Below are 22,408 nucleotides of genomic sequence, written 5' to 3'. Positions count from 1 at the left end.
GGAGCAAGTCTCAACTTAAAAGTGGAATTTTACCCCAAAGTTTAATTCTCAGGGGGTTGTTAGGCAAAATTATAGTAGGAAGAGAGATCTTGTTAGATTGTTCTTTAGGGAAAAATGTTAAATCCCATGAAGTTTGGAAAAAGATAAGGGAGTACCCTACAAATCAGACAAAATATGAACAGAATTTGGAGAGACATATACTCAAATAAAGAGAGGTCTGTCCCCCCTCCCTCCCCACTTCTCTCTGCCTTCTAAGTGCTCAGCTGTGCCAGGGCTGTGGGGAGGGTGGTATGGTCTGAGTCCTTAGGAGCCGGTGGTCTGACTGGAAAGGGTGAACGAGGTCCTCTGACGGTTGTGAAATTATGTGAGGTCTGTAGATACCAAGGGCAATGGAGGGTAGAAGCAGCTGTCAGTGGAAGGAGGGATGCTTGCAGGCTAGAATAATCTGGAAAGCTTTCAAGGGAGAAGAAGCAGGACTGAGCTGGGGCCGGAAGCATGGGCAGGATTCAGGAGTGTGGGAGGGAGGCAGGCGTGCTGGAGCGGCTGCGAGCCCGTGACCCAGGCAGCCCTCTCCCAAGGAGAGTTGCAGAGAGGAAGACAGAAGTACTGAATGCAGTTGGGAGGCCTGGGGGATGGTCCCTGCAGGCTGTTACCCTGCCGTGGGACTCAGGCCAGCACCATCCCTGTGGATTAAAAAAAAAATTTTTTTTTTTAATTTGAAATAATTTTAGACTCACATAGAAGTTGCAAAAATAGTAGAGAGTTCTTGGGTACCCTTCACCCAGCTTTCACCCTGATGATGGCCAAAACCAGGAAATTGACATTAATACCACTTACTAAACTGCAGCCCTTACTTTCCATTTCCCCAGTTTTTACATGCACTCACTTTTTGGGGGAAGTGTATATTCCTCTGAATTTTGTCATATGCATTAATTTATGTAACCACTACCACAATCAGAACTGCTGATTTAAAACTCTTAGCAACTCCTGTGGCTGGGCATGGTAGCACATGCCTGTAACCCCAGCAGTTTGGGAGGCCGAAGCAGGAGGATCACTTGAGCCCAGAAGTTTGAGACCATCCTGGGCAACACAGTGAGATCCTGTCTCTATAAAAATTAAAAAATTAGCCAGGCACGGTGGCACACACCTGAAGTCCCAGCTACTCTGGAGGCTGAGGTGAAAGGATCGCTTGATCCTGGGAGGTCAAGGCTGCAGTGAGCCGAGATCACGCCACTGCACTCCAGCCTGGGTGACAGAGTGAGACCCTGTCTCAAAACAAAGCAAAAAAAAAACCCAACAAAACCTCCTTGTGCTCCTCCTTTATGGTCATACCCTTCCTTTCCTCCTCCCCTGGCAACCACAGATTTGTTCTCCATCACTCTAATTTTGTCATTTTGAGAATGTCATATAAATGGGATCATACAGTAATCTTTCGAGACTGGCTTTTTTTCACTCAGTGTAATTCCCTAGATTGCTGTGCCATCAATTCATTAATTTTTATTGCTAAGTAGTATTCCATGGTGTATTCGTTTTCTAGGGCTGCCGTAACAAAGTACCACATGGCGGGGGTTGGGGGGGTCTTAAAACGACAGAAATTTGTTTTCCCACAGTTCTAGAGGTTAGAAGTGTGAAATCGAGGTACTGGAGGTTCTGGGGAAAAAATCCCTCCTTGCTTCTCCCCAGGCCTTTGTGCTGCTTGTAGATGCACTGCTCCAGTCTCTGCCTCTGTTGGCACATGGTCTTCACATGGCCTTCTCATAAGGACACCACCAGTCATTGGATTTAGGGCCCACCCTAATCCAGTGTGATCTTATTTTAACTAATGATATCTGCAAAGACCCTATTTCCAAATAAAGTCACATTCTGAGGTTCCGGGTGAACATGAATTTTTGGGGAACACTATTCAACTTAATATATGCGGTGTGGATGTACCACAGCTTGTTTAACCATTCACCCACTGGAGGACATCTGGGCTATTTCCAGGTTTGGGCTATTACAAATAAGGCTGCTATAAACTTTCTCATATAGATTTTTATGTGAACATGAGATTATCTCTGGGATAAATGCTCAAGAGTGCAATTGCTGGGTTGTATGGTAGATACGTTTTTTTTGTTTTGTTTTTGAACACCAGTGCTACTTGCCAAACACATTTAATTTTTTAAGAAACTGCCAAAATGTTTTCCAGAGTGGCTATACCATTTCAAATTCCCATCAGCAATGTATGAGTGATCCAGTTTCTCCACAACCTTGCCAGCATTGGGTGTGGTGGCGTTTGTACTTTAGCTATGCTGATATGAGATTCTGCATGAGATCTCATTGAGGTTTTAATTTGCATTTCCCTAATGGCTGATGATGTTGAGCATTTTTCTCATGTGCTTATTTGCCATCTGTATGTCCTCTTTGGTGAAGTGTCAGTTCAAGTGTTTTACTCATTTTTAAAATTGACTTTTTGACTTCTTCCCATAGAGTTTAGAGAGTTCTTTCTGCAGCTGGATATAAGTCCTTTGTTGGCTATGTGAGGTGCAGATATTTTCTCCCGCTCTGTAGAGTGTCTTTTCATTCTCTTCACAGTGTCTTTTGCAGAGCACTTAATTTTCATGAGCTCTAATTTATTGATTCTTTCTTTTATGGATTGCACTTTTGGTGTCATGTCTAAGAACTCTTTGCCCTAAGAGATATTCTTCTATGTTTTCTTCTAGAAGGTTTTACATGTTACATTTAAGACCGTCCATTTTGAATTTAAATATATAAACATTACATCTCTCCCTATAGACATGTCTATGTCTCTATCTCTATCTCTATGTAGATAAGGTTTAGGTTAAGGTTTTGTTTTTGTTTTTGTTTTTGCCTGTGGATATCCAGTTGTTCTGATACCATTTATTGGAAAGGCTTTCTTTTCTCTTCCAACATTTTTAAGCTTCAGTGTGGTGTGGTAAACAGGCACTTCAGACTGATTTTACTGCTAAGGAAGCTGAAACCCAGGGAAGCTGAGGGACTGGTTTGAAGTCACCCTGCAAGCCATCAACAGATGGGGGCTAACATCCGGGTTTTCATGGTCCAAGTACATTCTATTTTAAAGATGAGAAAACTGAGGCTACTTAGTGCCAAAACAGGCCCTGGCTTCCCACTAGGGGCCACCTTTTTGGTTTTGTTTTGTTTTGTTTTAATCAGTTCCCAGGGGGCCACCTTTTGTGAAGCAAGTGGACAGGCAAGCAAACAATCAAAAACGAAAGTTCCACATTTTGGCAGTAAAACCTTCATCCCCGCTCCAGTGCCTCCATCTCCACATGAAATTCCTTGGAGCAGGGAGGGTTTGATAGGCTAGGTGCCACAGGGATCAAGCCTGGATCCGAGGAGTGGGTCCTAAATGGGAAAATCAAGTTTGGGGGCAGATTGCAGGGGTCTCTTCCTTAGCTTTTAGAGCATGATGACTCTTGTTGGGGAGCCCTGGTTGCAGGCCCCATGAGCCCTGCCCTGGCATGCGGGTGTGTTGGCAGCGTTTGGGGATCATCGCTGTGGCCCTGGGAACAGGCTTTTAGCTTAATTGAACCAAGTGTCTTAAAATGGCAACTCATCAGTTAGCTTTCATTTTGTTCCTTTCTTTAATGTATCTCCCTCTAGGGATGAACCACATTGATGTAAATGCTGGGTGATTTTTCCCCCGTTTTTAAATTTTGGGGACATATAGGTGATTGTCGACTGTAACAACCCAGCCGAAACCAATAGAAGTATCTCTTTCCTTCATTGAAAGAAAGAGGCTCCCAATAAATCTTGTAAAATGGCAGTGCTTGTGCCCTTTTCTGAGAAGAATGCTGGGGAGATGTGCCAAGAGCTGCCGAGAGATCACCCAGCAAGTTATTGGCTTCAGGGCACTGAATTTCCCACAAAATAACAGAGAAGCTGTGGGGTGAATAGGGACAGGGACCTGACCCTTCTCCATTACTCAGCTGAGGCCCAAGCCTCTCTCTGGGGAGGGATGCTTGGGGCCTCAGCTTTCTGGATGGTTCCTGGGAAAGTGTGCAGTCAGGAGGCCCGAGTTCTAGAAGCAGCTCTGCCAGGGACTGGCTGTGTGGACAGAGGCAAATCTCTTCCCTTCTGTGGGTCCCCTTGGGTCTGACATGAAGGATTAGATGAAACAAGGGGTCTCATGTCACTCCAAATTCTGTGGTACCCACAACATCAGGCTTGTCTCCATCTTGGCCATGAAAATTCCCTTTCCTGTGCCTTAATCCCCTGGCCAGGTACTTCTGCCCTGGAAGATGTGAACACATATTTGCATGTTGGCCACCTCTACAAAGAAAGTCCCACACTTTAGCGGGGATACAGAGGGTCTTTTTAACATCAAATAACAAGTTCTGTACCTGGGAGGAGTGGGTAGTCAGTTCTTATCACAAGCCTTAGCTGCATAGCTGTCCTTTTGTGAAGCAGATGTTGGTCAAACACCACATCCAAAGGGGCCCATCTCCACACTCATCTTCCTGCTAAGCCTAGTCTGTGTGAGAGGGAGCTGGAGGCTGTCCCTGCGCAGGTGGACCCTCTCTCTTAGCCACTTTCACTCTCTGGGCCTCAGGCTCCTTATCTGTGAAAGGAGAGAGTCGGACCAGCTGGTCTCTGAGGCGCCTTCTGTGGATAGCTCATGATTGTCTGTCTTGTTCTAGACATGCCCCCTGACTTAGGTGGGGTTCCCTGAGAAATAGACTCTGAGGTGGAGATCTCATGCAGCAAGATTTTTAGGGAGTGCCCTTGGTGTCAACACCTGGAGGAAGTGAAGGAAGCAAAAGGAGCAGAAAGAGAAGTTGGGCTGCAATGTGGTGGCAACCAAGGCCTCGGCCAGTCCCATGGGGTGCTCTGGAGATGGCCCTGCAGAATTGCCCTGCCTTGAGGCAAGAGGGCCAAGCCTTTGAAAGCACCTTCTCTTTAGCCAACTAACCAGGCATTGGAGGTTTGGGGTGTATCCTTGAGCCAAGTGGCTCTCTGTGGCTGAGGATAATTCTAGAGAGTGACTTGGGAATGAGTGCCTCAGTCCTGAAGGGGGTTCTGGGCAGCATACTGTAGCCTTCAACATATCCCTCCTCCTCCTTTCTCCCTAAATACTCCAGCCTGAGATACGTCCATTTCTGGGTTAGAAAATCTAGCCCAGATTTCTGTACTTCTGACTGTCAGCTGCTTCCAGGTTGGACCAGGGTCTGGGCAGCACTAGGACTTGCCTCTCTGCTGCCTCCCTTCTTTGGTTTGCCTGGGACCTGTGCTATGCCAGAGAAGGTGGAGGTTGGGGTGGGTTGCTCAGCAGGGCCCTGGAAGGCAGGAAGCATCTTGTGTTCCACAAACATGGCTGAGTACCAGCTGTGTGCAGGGTACTGGGCACAGTGCTGCTGTGAGAGGTCCCGGGCCCAGATTGGGAAGATCTCTGGCTGAAGGAAGTTCGTATGTGACCTGACCCTTCTGCGGTTCTGTGCCTCAATGTCTCCTTAGGGCAATGATAGGGCATCCTTAAGAACCACAGCCACTTCCCTGGGATGTGGATCCCCCTACATGATGGCTGCAGTCCCCCAAGCTTGGACAGTGCATAATTTTAAGAAGGATCTGGAATCCTTCCCCCAAAGACTCCTCCAGGCCAACAGCTGCCATTGAGCTATCACCTTTGCCTCAGCATCAATGGGAATTTCAATTTACAGCCTGTGGCTTTGGAGAGACTTTGTGACAGAAGCCATCAATCTCTGCATTGCAAATTTATTTTATTTTATTTTATTTTTCCAGCCTGAGCGCCTGTTCTGCTATGAACTCTGTCTAATCACCTTGCAGGCAGTTGAAGGAGAGTGGGTGTCCCCTTGATCTGTGGGGTTTATGTGCATAATTCCCTTTAATTCATCTCAGACGGGTTGGAGAGCCTCGGTTGAGAATGATTTTCAAAGTCTCTCACTGAAGTTCAAAGATGCATTTCTCCAGCCAGACTAGTAAATTATAGGAGCAATTTGCCATGAATTTCCAATGTGGAGCCATTCCTAGTTCCTCTCAGGGTGCAGCCCTCTCTCCCTCATTCCCTCCTGCCAGTGGAGGTGGAGACTGTGGCTGGTGTCTGGAGAGCATCTCCTCCCAACATTCACTGAACTGTTTATCCCAACCCACTGGTCTTCCTGGCCCCCAACTCTGTTGACCCTCCTGTTCCCCATTTCAATCTTGTCTCGAACCTGTGCTGATGCCTCATTTTTGGGGGTGGGGAGGTCCAGGTCAATTGTACACTCTGGTACAGACAAAACCTTGATCCTGAGTGTATGTCTTCACACTTTATTTGTCTGTATGATAAACGCAACTTCTGCATCAAGACTATCAGTCATTTTCTGATGTGATCTATGCAGCTCTGCTTGAATTGAATCAGCTCCTGTATTATTGTGACAGTTTATTTGGTAAGAAAATGAAATAAGATGTGTAAATTAAAGTGGAGGTTCCCAGGGCTCAGGTGGTCCCTCTGGGGGCATTTCCATTCTCTGTTCTTTCTCCTCTTTTTCCCACTCCTTGCATTGGGCTCACAGCTCTACTGCCTTCTAAGCTCAGGTCTAAGAGACCAATGCGAAGATACAAAGCGATGGCTGAGGGAAGGTAAAGATGCTGGGATACTGTCAAGAGCCCAGCAGATAAAAAGTGAAAATGCACTGAGACTAGAACTCAGATTAAGCTTTGTGGTCTTAATACAGAGGGCTGCAGAGAGCGCGTATGAGTGTGTGGGAGGAGGCGTTAGAGCTCCAGATGAGAGGTTAATGGTAAAGAGAACATCAAGACTCTTTCCCTGTGCATTCCATGTGCTTCTGCCTCCCTCCTGCTCCTCAGCCCTTGCCATGCAGGACCATTGCTGACCTAGGGTAGCAATCCTTTTCTTTTTCCTTCTCTGCACCTCTCCCCTCTCCTATTCTTCCCTCCTCTCCTCTTACCCCCGTCTTCTTTCCACACACACTCATTTTTCTCCAGCTCTGAGCTGGGCCTTGAGTGCAGTGTTAGTGCAGGAGGAAGGGGCAGCCTGTACCCTGTACGTGGCAAGGGTGCCCACAGTGCCCAGAGTTCCTTTGAGGAGAGGCCGGTCTTAGGGTGAGATGGCAAATAAACACGCACAAGATGATGCAGTGAGAAGGAGGGTGTGTGGGAGCTCCCAGGAGAGAGGAGGTGTCTCTGCCTGAACAGTCCTTGGCAGCAATGGATCCTACCTGGCTGGCTTTACCTATAAGTAATCTCAATTAATCAAACCACCACTTCTCTCCTCCCAGAGGCCTGCCCCTTCTTCTTCTGCTGTGTCATTCCAGCTGCTGCTGTACAGGCCTCAGCCAGGAAAGCAAGGGCTTGCCCCCTGCCTGAGACCTCCCAGATCACATCGCGAGAGTCATTTCCCCTGCAGCATGAGGACCAGAACTGGGAGGGGTCAGGCTGGGAGCAAGAAACCACCTACAGCAAGGACAGGGATGAAGTTTGTCCTCAGAAGTAGCCTGCTCTGGCCAGGGATTAATCCCTGTAATCCCAGTACTTTGGGAGGCTGAGGCGCAGACCACCTGAGGTCAGGAGTTTGAGACCAGACTGGCCAACATGGTGAAACCCTGTCTCTACTAAAAGCACAAAATTAGCCAGGAGTGGTGGTGGGCACCTGTAATCCCAGCTACTCGGGAGGCTGAGGCAAGAGAATCACTTGAACCCGGGAGGCAGAGGTTGCAGTGAGCCGAGATTGTGCCACTGCACTCCAGCCTGGGCAACAAGAGTGAGACTCCATCTCAAAAAAAAAAAAAAAAAAAAAGTGGCCGGCTCATTTTGGGCATATCTAACTGCTTCTGAGGTCTCAGGGAGAGGAGAAGGGTTGGCGGCCATATCCTTACCAAGGGGTGGGTTTCTCTGGTTGAGGAGCCATCTTGGGGCCTCTGAAAGTTCCATAGGATAGTCATTGGCAGTGTTGCCCTGGGTGGAGGCGCTTCTCAGCTTAGCTCCTGGGAGGGTGGAGAGAGCTTGCTGAGCTGAATCCTCTGAAATGGCACTGTTTAATGTTGTAGCTACTAGCCACATGTGGTTATTTAACTTAAAATTAATTAAAAATAAATAAAATAAACAATTTAAGGCTGGGTGTGGTGGCTTGCACCTGTAATCTCAGTGCTTTGGGAGGCTGAGGCAGGAGGATTGTTTGAAGCCAGGAGTTCAAGACCAGCCTGGGCGACATGGCGAGACCCCCTTCTCTACAAAAAAAAAAAAAAAAAAAGAAAAGTTTCTGGATGGAAAAGGAGATATATCATACAAACACTAATCAGCACAAAGCAGCAGTGCCTATATCACTATCAGACAAAAAGTTCTGTTGGGCTGAGTTGGAGATTGCCAACTCCACGAGGGCAGAAATTTTGTCTGTGTTGTTCACTGCTGTGTCCTTACCGTCTGGAAGAATCCCTGGCACATAGTAGGCGCTCAGTATTTGGACACTTGAGGAGTGCTAGCCTTGATGCTGCCACCATCTTTCTGTGTGAACGGGGACACACTGCTTCCCCTCTCTGGGTCTCTTCATCCATAAATTGAAGGGTTGGCCTCATCTCTGGCATCCTTTTCAGCTTTAATGAGCTATGATCTAAAGTATCTAGTTGGCTGATTTCATTTATTTTATTCACGAGGAGGGGCCAGAGAGAGCAGGAGAGGATGAGGTGGCAGATTTGATTTTTGATTTCAGGTCTCAGTTAGCTGTGGCTCACCAGCACTTCCCCAGTGCAGGGATTTGCAGGCCTCATCTCCTGCGGCCTCTCCTTTCTGCCCGTCCTTTGTCCACAACTTCCCGATATCACCAAACAGCTTCTTGGCCCTCCCTCGCAGATCTACAGGACTGGAAGCCTGGGCAGAGCATGAGGGGCTCACCCCATTCACACAGCTTGGCCCTCCCTGCCTCCACTGTCTGGAACCTGCAGCTGTTTCTCCCTTTGGATACCTTCTGTGTTCCGTGGTTTAAGGTAAACTGCTGGAGCCTTCAACTTGAGTCCCAACTGCTGGTGCTCCTGTATGGCTGGGGGGAGTCCCTGGCAGGAAGTCCCTGGCAGTGGGGACTGTGTGCTGGCTGCCACCTCAGGACATCTGCCAGCGAGCCTCCGGGGATGGGCCCTGACATGGGGATGCCGCGTGTGCGGATGGAGGCCAGGCAAAGACTTGGCAGTGGGGGTGGAAGGAAGCGCATTCTTGTGTTACTGGGGGCTCTGTGCCAAGAGGAGGAAAATAAATGTAATTACCTTCACTACTGGGATCCTGGCAGAGTGAGGGGCCAGCCCAGCCTGGCTCTAGGGCTCTGCAGGCTGAGGGTTTGGTCATGCCAGGAGGAGAAGCCTCCTTTATCTTCTCTCTTTCTTAGAGGCCTAGGGTAGGGCCAGGGAGGGCACCCTAGCTTCCCTTTTGCAGCCAGTCCCCCCACGATGCACCCAGCTTGTGCTGATGGGGATGGGAGAATACAATCCAGAGGGCGGAGAGATGATAGGTGGGTGCCAAGTCCCACCTCTGTGTGCTGGGCCTGGGGTTCGGCCGTGGTGTGTAAGTGGCTGTGTGTGAGAGGGGTCCTCCATCCCTTTGGGTCTCTCTGATTGCCACTTGCTCCCTGACACCCATCCCTTGTTGCCCTTCCTTGCCCTGCCCTCTGCCCTGGAGAGGCTTTCTCTTGTGTGGGCTCCCTTGCTTTCTGTCTTTGGGTTGGGTTTGGCCAATGGGAGGCCCTGTGGGAGACTGGCGGGCGGGAGGAGAGGGAGGTTGGGGTGTCTCCCCCTGCCTGGGCCCTGGCAGTGGCTGCATCCTCACAGTCCCCCTTGCTCTCAGCTCCAGTTCTCCGCAGGGCTCCTGCGACCCTTCTGCTTCTCTCTTCTCTTTGCCCTTCAGGACTTGTCATGGTGATGTCTTCCCACCATTGCAAAGTCCTGAGTGTTTTCACATTGCTTTTGGATTCCCACAGTCCTGCCCTGCCACAAGCAGAAGGGTCACAGGAGCCCAACGAGAACTGGAGCTGAGAGCAACTCTGCTCAGCTAAATGCTTTTGAGAGAAATTCTGGTGGTCTCTTTGAGTCTTGAGATTTTTGATTTTGTTTCATTAGGTCTGTGCTGTGGTCTGTATGAGTGATTTGGGTCCTTAGGGTAATGAGTCAGTATATTCTTCTGTGACTTCTCTGACAGGGGTAGTTATGTAGAGAAGAGAACATGAAATGAGCCTTAGCGTAGCATTTTGAATATACCCAGGAGAGGGTGAGGGCTACCACTTTCATGAGACTTCCTTGTGTACCATGTGGGTCAGGAGAGTGTCTTACTCAGGGTCATAGTCAAAATATTTGACAATTAGCACATCATAGCACCGACCAATCAAAATGAGGCATTGAGCTGTGTGACTGGGCTGGCTTCCCACCTCTGCCTGGGAGCACCCCTCCTGGGGAGGGAACGGTGACTGGCTGAGAGACCCTTGGCTTCCTTGAGTGCAGCTCACATTGGATGATATTCTTTTTTTTTTTTTTTTGAGACTGAGCCTCACTCTGTCACCCAGGCTGGAGTGCAGTGGTGCCATCTTGGCTCACTGCAAGCTCCCCCTCCCGGGTTCACGCCATTCTCCTGCCTCAGCCTCCTGAGTAGCTGGGACTACAGGTGCCTGCCACCACGCTCGGCTAATTTTTTTGTATTTTTAGTAGAGACGGGGTTTCACCGTGTTAGCCAAGATGGTCTCGATCTCCTGACTTCGTGATCTGCCCACCTTGGCCTCCCAAAGTGCTGAGATTACAGGCGTGAGCCACCATGCCTGGCCAGATGATTTTCTTTCTTATGGCCAATGGCAGAGGCTTGTCTTAGAGGGAAAAAATGCAAAGAAAACAAGTTAATATGTATGTGATACCTCCAGGGGAATGGAGGTGGCAGTGGGAGAGGAGATGCCTGGAGGTTTCTGGTGAGGTGCACCTTGGACTGGTCTTTGGGAGGGCCAAAGCCCCTCTCTTCTTACCTCTGGAGTGTAGGCAGCTGGTTGCCTAGGAGGGCAGCTGCTCCAGAGCAGGCTAGAAGTAGGAATGTGTGGCAGGGCTGACACCGTACTCTAAATTCATCCTTGACTGCTAGTTTTTTCTTGCCATCTGTGACTTGCTTCTTCCCCTTGTCCTGAGGGCTCAAGTCCAGCTCTTCCTGGAACCAGTGGCCCTGGCGATATTCATTGCTGGGAATTACCTAGAAGGCAGAGATGTTGCCATGTTTGCCTTTCATTCTAATGTGCTTCCTGCTCCTGAGAGGAGGACATGCTGCGGTAAGAATTCCGGGGAGGAATCTAGCCTTGGAGGGTAGCCCCTCTTCCTGGCCTCAGTTTCCCCAGATGATCTTGAAAGTCCCTCTCCCCTTTAAAATCCTGTCTCTGCAGAATGCAGTCGGTTTTCCTTTGAGTGCAGGGGATCATTCCACCCATGCTTCCTTACCCAGAATCCTTCATACAGCCGAGCTTTCACGTTGCAAGATACTTGGCCTGGGGTGGTTGGGAGGTGGTTGGTGGTGGAGCAACGAGATGATTCCCACCCCTGCTCCCCTTAGCGATCAAACTTTGTTCCTCTGGTTCTAGAATCCTGATAAGTGGGCCTAAGAAGCTGTCATTCCCAGGCAAGGCTGGGACTAGAGTGAGACAGGCAGGGCACTCAGGGTCAACACTTAAGGAAGCACTCACTCTCAGGTGCTGACCCTGCCATTGGACACCCTGAGAGTGAGCGCCTCTTTACATTTGTTTGAATTAAGTTCCTGTTTCGAGATATTTGTAGATTCACATGCAGTTGAAGAAATTATACCCTTTACTCAGTTTCCTCCAATGGTCACATCTTGCAAAACCATAGTACAGTGTCATAACCAGGATATTGACATGAATGTAGTCAAAATACAGAACATTTCCAGGCCTGGTGCAGTAGCTCACACCTGTAACCCCAACACTTTGGGAGGCTGAGGCAGAAGGATCGCTTGAACTCAGAAGTTTGAGACCAGCCTGGGCAACATAGAGAGACCTCATCTCTACTAAAAATTGAAAGTAAAAAATTAGCCAGGTGTGGTGGTACACATCTGTAATCCTAGCTACTTGGAAGGCTGAGGTGGGAGGATCACTTGAGCCCAGGAGATGGGGGCTGCAATTATGTTCGCACCACTGCATTCCAGCCTGAGTGACAGCAATGAGAAGAGAGGAAAAAAAAAAGCATTTCTGTCACCACAACGATCTCTCCTGTTGTTCTTTTATAGCTTCACTCACTTCCCTCCCACCCTTACCCCTTCCTAAACCCCAGGCAACCACTAATCTTATATCCATTTCTATTATATTCTCATTTCAAGAATGTTATATAAATGGAGTCCTATAGTATGTAACCTTTATGAATGGCATTTTTCACTTAGCATAATTCTCTGGAGATTTATCCAGGTTGTTGATTTATCCATGGTTTGTTCCTTTTATTGTTGAATATTATTTTATGGTGTGATTGTACCATAGTTTGTTTAACTATTCACTCTTTGAAGGGCATCCAGGTTATTTCTAGTTTTTGGCTGTTACAAATAAAGCTACTATCAACATTCTTGTATAGGCTTTTGTGTGAACACAAGTCTTCATTTCTCTGGGATGAATGCTGAGGAGTGTAATTGCTCATATGGTACTTGCGTGTTTAGTTTTTTTAGTTTTTTTTTTTTTAAGATGGAGTCTTGCTCTGTCGCCCAGGCTGGAGTGCAGTGGCGCGATCTTGGCTCACTGCAAGCTCTGCCTCCTCGGTTCATGCCATTCTCCTGCCTCAGCCTCCCGAGTGGCTGGGACTGCAGGTGCCCGCCACCACGCCCGGCTAATTTTTTGTATTTTTAGTAGAGATGGGGTTTCACCGTGTTAGCCAGGATGGTCTCGATCTCCTGACGTTGTGATCCACCTGCCTCAGCCTCCCAAAGTGCTGGGATTACAGGCGTGAACCACCGTGCCCGGCCTGCATGTTTAGTTTTTAAAGAAACTGCCAAACTATTTTCCAGAGTAGCTGTAGCCTTTTATATTCCGAGCAGCAATGTATGAGTGATATAGTTTCTTTATGTCCTTGTTAGCATTTGGTCATTGTTTTGTTTTGTTTTTTAGCTACTCTAGCTGGGACATGTTTTTATTTATTTTTTATTTTTTACTTTTTTGAGATGGAGTTTCGCCCTTGTTGCCCAGGCTGGAGTGCAATGGCATGATATTGGTTCACTGCACACCTCCCAGGTTCAAGCGATTCTCCTGCCTCAGCCTCCTGAGTAGCTGGGATTACAGGGGTCCACCACCATGCCTGGCTAATTTTTGTATTTTTAGTAGAGACGGGGTTTTGCCATGTTGGCCAGGCTGGTCTCAAACTCCTGACCTCAGGTGATCTGCCTGCCTCAGCCTCCCAAAGTGCTGAGATTACAGGCATGAGCTGCCACTCCCAGCTGGGACATGTTTTTAAATCCACTTTGCCAATCTCATCCTCTCCTGTCCCTCAACTCTGATTTATTTTTCAATTTCTCTTTTAATTAGTGTATTTAGAACATTTACATTTGATGTAATTATTGATACATTTTTCATTTATCATTTTATTTTTGTTTTCTGTTTTTCTTTTCCCTCTTTTTCCGGCCTTCTTGGGGATTATTTAATATTTTAAAATTCCATCTTGATTTATCTATAGTGTTTTTGAGTATATCTTTGCATAGTCTTTTAAATGGTTGCTCTATATATATTTCATTATATACACAAAACTTATCACAGTTTTCTCGTGTTGTCATTTTACCAATTTGAAGTATAGAAACTTTATCTCTCTTTATATCCCTTTAGACTTCCCCATGTATAATATAATTGTCTTAAATATTTCCTCTAGATAGATTTAATACAGCTTAACTTCAATAGTATACAAAAACTTTGTTCCTATATAGTTCCAGTCTCTGCTTCTTCTTCTTTTTTTTTTTTTTTTTTTGAGGCACAGTCTCACTCTGTTGCCTGGGCTGGAGGGTAATGGTGTGATCTCAGCTCACTGCAACCTCCACCTCCCAGGTTCAAGCAATTCTTCTGCCTCAGCCTCCCCAGTAGCTGGGACTACAGTGTGTACTACCACACCTGGCTAATTTTTGTATTTTTTAGTAGAGACAGGGTTTTGCCATGTTGCCCAGGCTGGTCTTGAACTCCTGACCTCAGATGATCCACCCGCCTTGGCCTCCCAAAGTGCTGGGACTACAGGCGTGAGCCACCATTCCCGGCCTCTCCTTCTCCTTTATGCCAGTAATTGTCATACGAATTACATCATACATTCTGTGCCCATCAACAGTATTTGTAATTATTGCTTTTGGCATTGTCTTTTAGATCATATAGGTAAAAAAAGTTACAACAAAAATAGGTTTATACAGTCTTTTATAATTACCTATGTAGTTACATTTAGTGACGTTCTTTATTTTTTACGTGGATTCAAGTTACTTATCTAGTGTTCTTTTATTTCAGCCTGAAAGACTTCCTTTAGTAGTTCTTGTAGGGAAGATTTGCTAGTAATGAGTTCTGTCAGTTTTGTTTATCCAGAATGTCTCAGTTTATTCATTTTTGTATAGTAGTTTTGCTGGTTATAGAATTCTAGGTTGGCTATCTTCCACTTTCAACATTTTGAAGACATACATCTTACTGCCTTCTGGCTTCTATGGATTTGATGAGAAAACAGCTGATAATCTCATTGAGTTTCATTGTACAGGACGAATTGCTTCTCTTTTGCTGCTTTCAAGAGTCTCTGTTGGTCTTCATCTTTTAACAGTTTGATTATGATGTGTCTAGGTGTGGATCTCTTTGTGATTATCCTACTTGGAATTTGTTGAGCTTCTTGGATGTGTAAATTAATGTTTTGCATTAAATTTGGGAAGTTTTCAGCTATTACTTCTCTCTATAATTTTTCTGCCTTTCCTCTACTCTCCTTTTGGGACTCCCATTATGTGTGTATTGACATGCTTCATGGCATATTATGGCTTTCTGAGGCTCTGTCATTTTTCTTCATTCTTTTCCATTCCAACTAGATAATTTCACTTGAGCTATCTTCAGGTTTACTGATTCTTTCTTCTGGCTGCTCAAAGCTGCTGCTGAGCCCTTCTAGTGAGTTTTTAATTTTTTGAATTTTTTAATTTTTAAGTCTCTCTCTGTTGCCCAAGCTGGAGTGCAGTGACACGATCTCAGCTCACTGCAACCTCCACTTCCCAGATTCAAGTGATTCTCCTGCCTCAGCCTCCTGAGTAGCTGGGACTACAGGCGTGTGCTACCATGCCTGGCTAATTTTTTTTTGTACTTTTAGTAGAGATGGGGTTTCACTATGTTGCCCAGGCTTGTCTCGAACTCCTGACCTCGTGATCCACCCACCTTGGCCTCCAAAGTGCTGGGATTACAGGTGTGAGCCACCACGCCTGGCCTCTAGTGAGTTTTTTATTCTGGTTATTGTACTTTTTGAACTCCAGAATATCTGTTTAGTTCTTTTTAAAAAAATAACTTCTGGCTGCTTTCAATTTTTTTTCTTCATCTTTAATTTTCAGAAGTGTAATAATCATGCATCTTAGAATGGATTTCCTTGAGTTTATCTTGTTAGGGGTTTGCTTCTGAATCTGTAGGTGAGTGTCTCTTGCCAAATTGATGGAGTTTTCTCTCATTATTTCTTTAAGTACTCTTTTAGCCCTGCTTTCTTTTTCTTCTTCTTTTTCCTCTTGCTCCTCTCCTTCTGATGACACAGATGTTATATATTTTGTTATAGTCCCATAAGCCCCTGAAGCTGCATTTTTTTCAAGTCTGTTTTCTCCCTGTTATTCAGAATGGGCAATTTCTGTTGTTTTGTTTTCCAGTTCACTGCTGCTTTTCTCTGCCCCTCTATTCAGCTGCTGAGTCCATCCACTGAGATTTTTATTTCAGTTATGTTTTTCCATTTTGTCCTTTATGCCTTGCATTTCTTTGCTGAGATTTTTTGTTTTGTTCATTTGTTTCAAGCATGTTCATAAGTGCTCAAAGAAACATTTTTGTAATGGTTGCTTTGAAATCTTTGTCAGATTTTAACATCTCTGTCATTTTGGAGTTGACATTTATTGATTGTTCTTTTTCATCCAATTTGATATTCTCCTGGTTTTTGGTATGGTGAGTGATTTTGTATTGAAACCTGGACATTTTCATGTTATAATATGAGACTCTATATCTTAATTAAACCTCTGTGTCAATTGACTTTGTCTGACAACTCTGGCAGGGGAAGGAGGTGGGGCTGCTTTGTTACTGGCAGGTAGATGTAGAAATCTAGATTCCCCACTTGTCCTCTGTTGACACCAAAGAGTGAGGGCACCTACTTGTGCCAGCTGAGCAGGGGTAGGAGTTCCACCTCACCACATGGTCTCCACTGACACTGCAGGGGGCAGTTTGTTACTAGCTGGAGAAGGTGAAAGTTTCAGCTCCTTTCTTGGTCTTCTCTGATACCACCAGCGAGTGTGTTGAGGTGCCTTGTACAACCTTGAGAAGACAGAAGTCTGGGCTTCCCTCTTGGCCTTTGCTTGTGGGCCCACAGTTGGTGTTTGGCTGGAGCTGAGTGGCTGTTATCCCCACCACCCCCAAGACAGGATCTCGTTCTGTCTCCCAGGCTGAATTGCAGTGGTGCAATTATAGCTCACTGTAACCTCAAATTCCTGGGCTTGTGTGATCCTCCCACCTCAGCCTCCCAAGTATCTTGGACTATCCAGGTACGTGCTACCATGCCCGGCTAAGTTTTTACATTTTTTATAGAGACAGGGTCTTGTTATATTGCCCAGGCTGATCGCAAACTCCTAGCCTCAAGTGATCCTCCTGCCTCAGCCTCCCAAAGAGCTGGAACTCCAGGCATGAGCCACTGTGTCTGACTGAGTGGCTATTATCTAAAAGTTTCTTGTCTTGCTAAGCTGCCCCTTTCTTAGTCCTCTGGCAACAGAGAGCAGGATTTTGTTGGTGCTTTTTGTGTATGCTCCTATTGGCATTTCTGGGTTCCTAGTGTCTTTAGCTCCAAATCAGGGATATATGAAGCAAAAAAAAAAAAAAAAAAAAAAAATTCAACCCAAGGAACACACCACCATGTTGCTCCTTGGGGCTTAAAGTTCCTAGTTGCTTTGGCTTCTTCCCTCTACCTTTCACAGTCTTCTTATGTTTGTTTTACATGTAATGTCCAGGGGTTTTAGTTGTGCTTAGCAGAAGGAATAGGGAAAAATATGCTTACTTTATCTCTCTGGAAGTGGAAATCCTTCCTTAAATTTTGAGTCTCATTGTCTCTCGCTAGACCGGTGGTCTTCCCAAGTAGGGAAATGCAGAAGAGGACAAGAATGAATGTTGATGGAGGCCCCTGGGTGCTGTGTGCTTCTGCATGTGCAAGTTTATTGAGTTCTCATGACTTGGTAAGGATGGTTTCATTATTCCCTCTTTACAGGTACGAATAACCTGAGGCTCAGAGAGAGTAGGTTCAGGCAGGTAGGCGGGCCTGTACTGGCCTTGAACCCAGTGCACATGCCTTTTCTACCACAGGTCACTCAGCAGCTAAAATCTAGGTTTGCTACTGGCATCACAAGGCCTGGAAACGTGGTTTATAACTGCTTCTTCTTTTTTTTCTTTTTCTTTTTCTTTTTTTTTTTTTTTGAGACAGGGTCTTGTTCTGTCATCCAGGCCGGAGTGCAGTGGCACAGTCCCGGCCCACTGAAACCTCTGTCCCACCCTGGGCTCAAGTGATCCTTTCACCTCAGTCTCCTCAGTAGCTGGGACTACAGGTGTGTGCCCCAACATGTGGCTAATTTTTGTGCTTTTTGTAGAGACGGGGTTTCACCATGTTGCCGAGGTTGGTTTCAAACTCCTGGGCTCAAGCGATCTGCCTGTCTCAGCCTCCCAAAGTGCTGTAATTACAGGTGTGAGCCACAGCATCTGACTATTATCTTTTTTGTAGAACCTTTTTTTTCCCCCCCTTTAATAGAGATGAGATCTTACTGTGTGGCCCAGGCTAGTCTCAAACTCCTGGGCTCAAGTGATCCTCCCATCTTGGCCTCTCAAAGTGCTGGGATTACAGGCATGAACCACCACACCTGGCCCACAGAAACATTTTAAAATAAATTATATCAAGATATTCACTCCTATGTCAACATACATCTCCAAAAATCCCCGCATTTTCCTACATAATCACAATAATCACAAGAACATTATTGCAACTGACAAAATTAATAATTTTCTAATATCTTCTAGTATCTAATCCATATTAAAATTTTCTCTATTGTCACCCAAATGTCTCTTATAGCCATTCATTATTGCATTGGTTGTTTGGTCCCTTTGTCTTGTTTAACCTGGGTTGGTTTCTGACCTTTGAAGAGTTTTGTTTTGGCTGATTTTGGTGGAGAGGGTAGAAAGGAGCAAAGGTGCTTAGGGGGTCAAAGCTGGGACTCTCTGACTCAGTTTCTCTCTGGGGACCTCTGGTCAGAGTTCTCCTTGGGATCCTGTCTTTCTTGTAAGCAGGTAAGCTGTGGTGCAGGAGAGGGCCTGAGAGGTCACCCTCACATACTCAGAGTTTAGATTTAGGACAACTTAGACTTTGTACACCAGCTTCTGCCCTGGGACCCCAGAGTCTGACTAGAAGTCCTCAGTTGCCAGTTCCAAATGAAAGAACAAAAATTGACTCATGCTGTTTCTTGAGAAGCCAGAGTGGTGGGTGCAATTCAAAGTGACTTTTCCCTTCCACTGCAAAGAATTTATCATGCCCGTAAATACCACACAGTGGCCTGCATGTGAGGTGGGCCCTCGGAATCAGTGGCCCGATGCTCTCCGACCTCCATGAAGGTCTCAGCTCCTACCCCACTTGGGGATGGCTGAGTGTGCAGGCTCAGGCAGCTGGGATGGCAGAGGTGCTTTGGGATTGCTGGGGTGGGCACAGGGGCAGGGGGCTGAGGTATGTGAGTACTGGGGCTGACTTTTTTGAGTCCAGGATCTGGAAACTCCTCTCCTCGGACGGTGAACTGAGGATGAGGTAGCTGTTCTGTGTAGAGCTTTCTGTAGCTAAGAGAGTGTAGGCTGGGGGTGGGAGAATAGCACCCGTCTTACAGCCGGATGCCTCTAGCCAGTTCCTTCAGGCGCTGGAGGGTGGAAAGACCAGGTCAGCACGGCTGAAATAAGTGGCGTCTTTTCCTGACATGGTTCATACCTGCTTTCTACATGCTGCCTCGGTGCCAAATGGGCCAGACCATCGCCCTCTGAGAGGCTACTTACCTGCCTGTGGGGGCCAGAGCTTCTGGAGAGGGGAGCAGAGTCCTGACTGGCAGTCCTGAAAGAAACTGACCAGTCCTGAAGGAAATCCAGCCAGAGGCCCGAAGGAAGTTTCCAGAAAGGGAAGGACTTCCTCGACATTCTGTGTTGGTTGGACAGTTGGGGATCAGGGTGCTGTTGCTCAGAGATACTGAGGGAAAGGAGGGTGAGCAGGATGTTGGGGAGGCCAGAGGCAGGTGTGCTGGGGCCAGGGCTGCCCCTAGGGGTCACGGAGACTGAAGAGCAGACTGCCAGGCCAGCTGCAGCATGCTCCTTCCCTCCAGAGGGTCTGGAGTGCTGCCCACTCCTCATTCTGCCTGAGTGGCTGTTACCAAGGAGAACAGAGCCCAACCTTAGCATGCAGGGCCGTCATGCCCGCTCACCACGGGTGTGATTGCTCTCTACTGCCATTAAATATTTCATTGTGAAAACACAGGGGTTCAAATGGGCTGCCAAGCAGGCACTGGGCATTGATTACTCTAATGGCTGGTGGCTGCATGTGTGGTGTGTGTACTCATTTGGGGTTGTATATGCACATATTTGTCTACATATATGGTGGGTGTGCACAGGTAAGGTATTGGTGCATGCATGTGTGATGAGTATGTGTGTGTGTATCACTTGTGTGTGTGTGTGCGCATGCACGCATGAATGTACATTGGGGGTCTCAGCACTTACCATGGCTTCAGCCCCCCATCTGCCATTCCTCTTTCCTAGAATTCTGCTCTCCTGGGACACTGGAGAAAGCCACCACCCCACCGGGATCAAGAGCTAGGTCTGGAGGCAGGTTTTTTTTTTTTTTTTTTTTTGACATGGAGTCTTGCTCTGTCGCCCAGACTGGAGTGCAGTGGCACAATCTTGGCTAACTACAGCCTCCGCCTCCTGGGTTCAAGTGATGCTTCTGCCTCAGCCTTCCGAGTAGCTGGGACTACAGGCTCGCACCAACATGCCTGGTTAATTTTTTTTTTTTTTTTGGTATTTTTAGTAGACAGGGTTTCACCATATTGGCCAGGCTGGTCTCAAACTCCTGACTTTGTGATCCACCTGCCTCGGCCTCCCAAAGTGCTGGTATTACAGGCGTGAGCCACCGTACCCGGCCTGGAGGCAGGTTTTTAACGGCAGGCCACATGTCAGGGTGTCGGCAGGGAGAGGTGCCATCATTGCAGAGCGGCAGTGGTTCTTTTGTTACACTTTCCTTTCTAGCTGTGGTTTCACAGCTCCTCCATCACCCCTTTATCCCGTGAGCATCACCCCTGTCCAGTGCTGCTTGGCCTCAGCACCCCTGGGTGCCGTGTGCCTCATCCTACCCTTTCTTCCCCCTGGTGTCTCCTACCCTGTGTCAATCCCTCCCTACCCCAACAAACTTCTGAGAGCAACTGTGGGTGGGGGCTTCCTCTGCAGCCTCGAAACAGCCTCTCCAGCCCCACATTCTGCAGGAGGAGGAAGGAGCAGGGAAAGATAACAGTGGAGGGGGGGCTGTGCTCCTGAGGCTGAGGCCTGGAGGAAGAAGAGGGCGAGAGGGATAGGTGAGCTGGACTTGTGGTGGGATGAGGGAGAAGCGTGGACCTCAGTGGGGTCTGCGGAGTTACGGGACCTAATTACCCAAGCGGTGAGGGCTTCTGGTCTTGGTCTGTCATCACACACCAGGGCTGGTCCTTTGGAGACCCTTTCCTTATGACCCTGAGTCACATGGAGGCCATGTGGTCCTGACTCTACTCGCCACCCTACCTTCTGAATGGGGTGTACATGCAGGGGCAGCCCAACCATCTGGCCTTGGGCTTGTGTCTGAATACTTCTGTTTGGCAGTGGGGAGGGCTGAGGGGTACTTTGAATCTCAGTGGCAATAATCTCTAGGGACAACCTGACCTCACCCAAGACTCCATGATGCATGCTAGGCTTTAGGGCTGGAAGGAACCTCAGAGGCGATTCACCAACCCCTAACTCAGAGTGAGCTTGCTCATACCCAGCCCACTTCTGCACCCCGCTGGAGTCAGGAATCACCTCAGTTTGTGGTTTAACAGCCATGCTAATAATAGGAAGGTTCTGCCTTAAGTTTAACTTCACTCCTTCATGTAGAAGTATAATCTCTTTTGACTCTTCCAGTGGAGATGGAGGTGGCTGCTGTTGTCACAGCCTCCTTGTTGGGTAGCCTAGGCTCTGTCATTCCTGTCACCTCCCTGGAACTAAGGTGGGGGGAGGGATGAGGATAACTGATGATGAGGTAAGACCCCTGAATTACTAGAGAAAATAACTACCTAGGAAAAGTATAATCATTTCTCTCAAAGAAACCATACCTGATTATCCCCTAGAGAGTCTTACAAGGAGTGAAAAAATGTAAGCAAGCAGGAATCAATACATACAATTCAGATTTCAAAACAGTCTTTGGGTTTACAGTACAAGCTCTCATAAGAAAACCACTGTTTGGTTCTGTTTTATTTGTGTAAATGTAAAAGTAAAACTTGTTCTTTACAGAAAACTACAAAAACCCAGAAACATATAAAGTAGAAAACCAAAATCAGCTGTGATTCCGTAAAGCAGGGCCTAGCTCAGTGCCACACACATAAGGAGCCTCACTGGAGAATTGTTGAACCATTGAAGGAGGCAAAGGCAAAGAAAGCTTCTGGCAACATTTTGGTATGTTTCCTTCCAGGCTTGTTTTCTGTGAATATTGACGTATTCATAGTTGAGGTTATACCGTACACAGATTTGTATATAGATCTGCTTTTGCATTTCATCTTATAACTTGAGAATTTCCTAATGTTATTAGAAGGTTGTAATTGGCTGCTGATAGATCATCTTGTAGATATACCATATTTTATTTTATTATTATTTTTTTTTGCCAAACCCCTACTGGTAGATATTTAGATTGTTTCTAGTTTGGACTATATTATGTAATATTTCAAGGGACTTTTTTTACATTGTTAGCATACCTTTTTTTGTTTGTTTGTTTTTTGTTTTTAAGATAGGGTCTGATTCTGTTGCCCAGGCTGAAGTGCAGGGGTGCAATCATGGCTCACTGCAGCCTCCACCTCCTGGGCCAAACCAATCCTCCTGCCTCAGCCTCCCGAGTAGCTGGGACCACAGGAACACACCGCTATGCCCAGAGAATTTTTAAATTTTTTTGGTAGTGTTGGTGTGCCTTAACTACACAATTAC

The 22,408-nt window shown here is 46.8% G+C and overlaps 1 protein-coding gene and 1 long non-coding RNA gene across 7 annotated transcripts in view; one reads left to right on the top strand and one right to left on the bottom strand.

Annotated features, from left to right (window-relative positions):
* MEGF11 (multiple EGF like domains 11) overlaps positions 1–22,408 on the top strand; it is a 389,675-nt gene that overhangs the window by 50,956 nt on the left and 316,311 nt on the right. The window lies entirely within an intron of this gene.
* LOC129526866 (uncharacterized) lies at positions 280–11,672 on the bottom strand. 2 transcript variants are annotated; one of them, XR_008671661.2, is made up of 4 exons: positions 11,424–11,672; positions 10,964–11,181; positions 7,854–7,961; positions 280–683 (listed from the first exon to the last, which is right to left on the bottom strand). It is a non-coding gene; the product is annotated as an uncharacterized lncRNA (long non-coding RNA). The 2 variants fall into 2 exon arrangements; XR_008671660.1 differs by lacking the exon at positions 280–683 and having other exon boundaries at positions 7,329–7,961.

This window comes from Gorilla gorilla, chromosome 16 (genome assembly GCF_029281585.2).
Source record: "Gorilla gorilla gorilla isolate KB3781 chromosome 16, NHGRI_mGorGor1-v2.1_pri, whole genome shotgun sequence".
Taxonomy (NCBI): Eukaryota; Metazoa; Chordata; class Mammalia; order Primates; family Hominidae; genus Gorilla; species Gorilla gorilla.
Note: the sequence above shows the minus strand (reverse complement) of the source record. Positions and strands in the feature narration are given on the sequence as shown.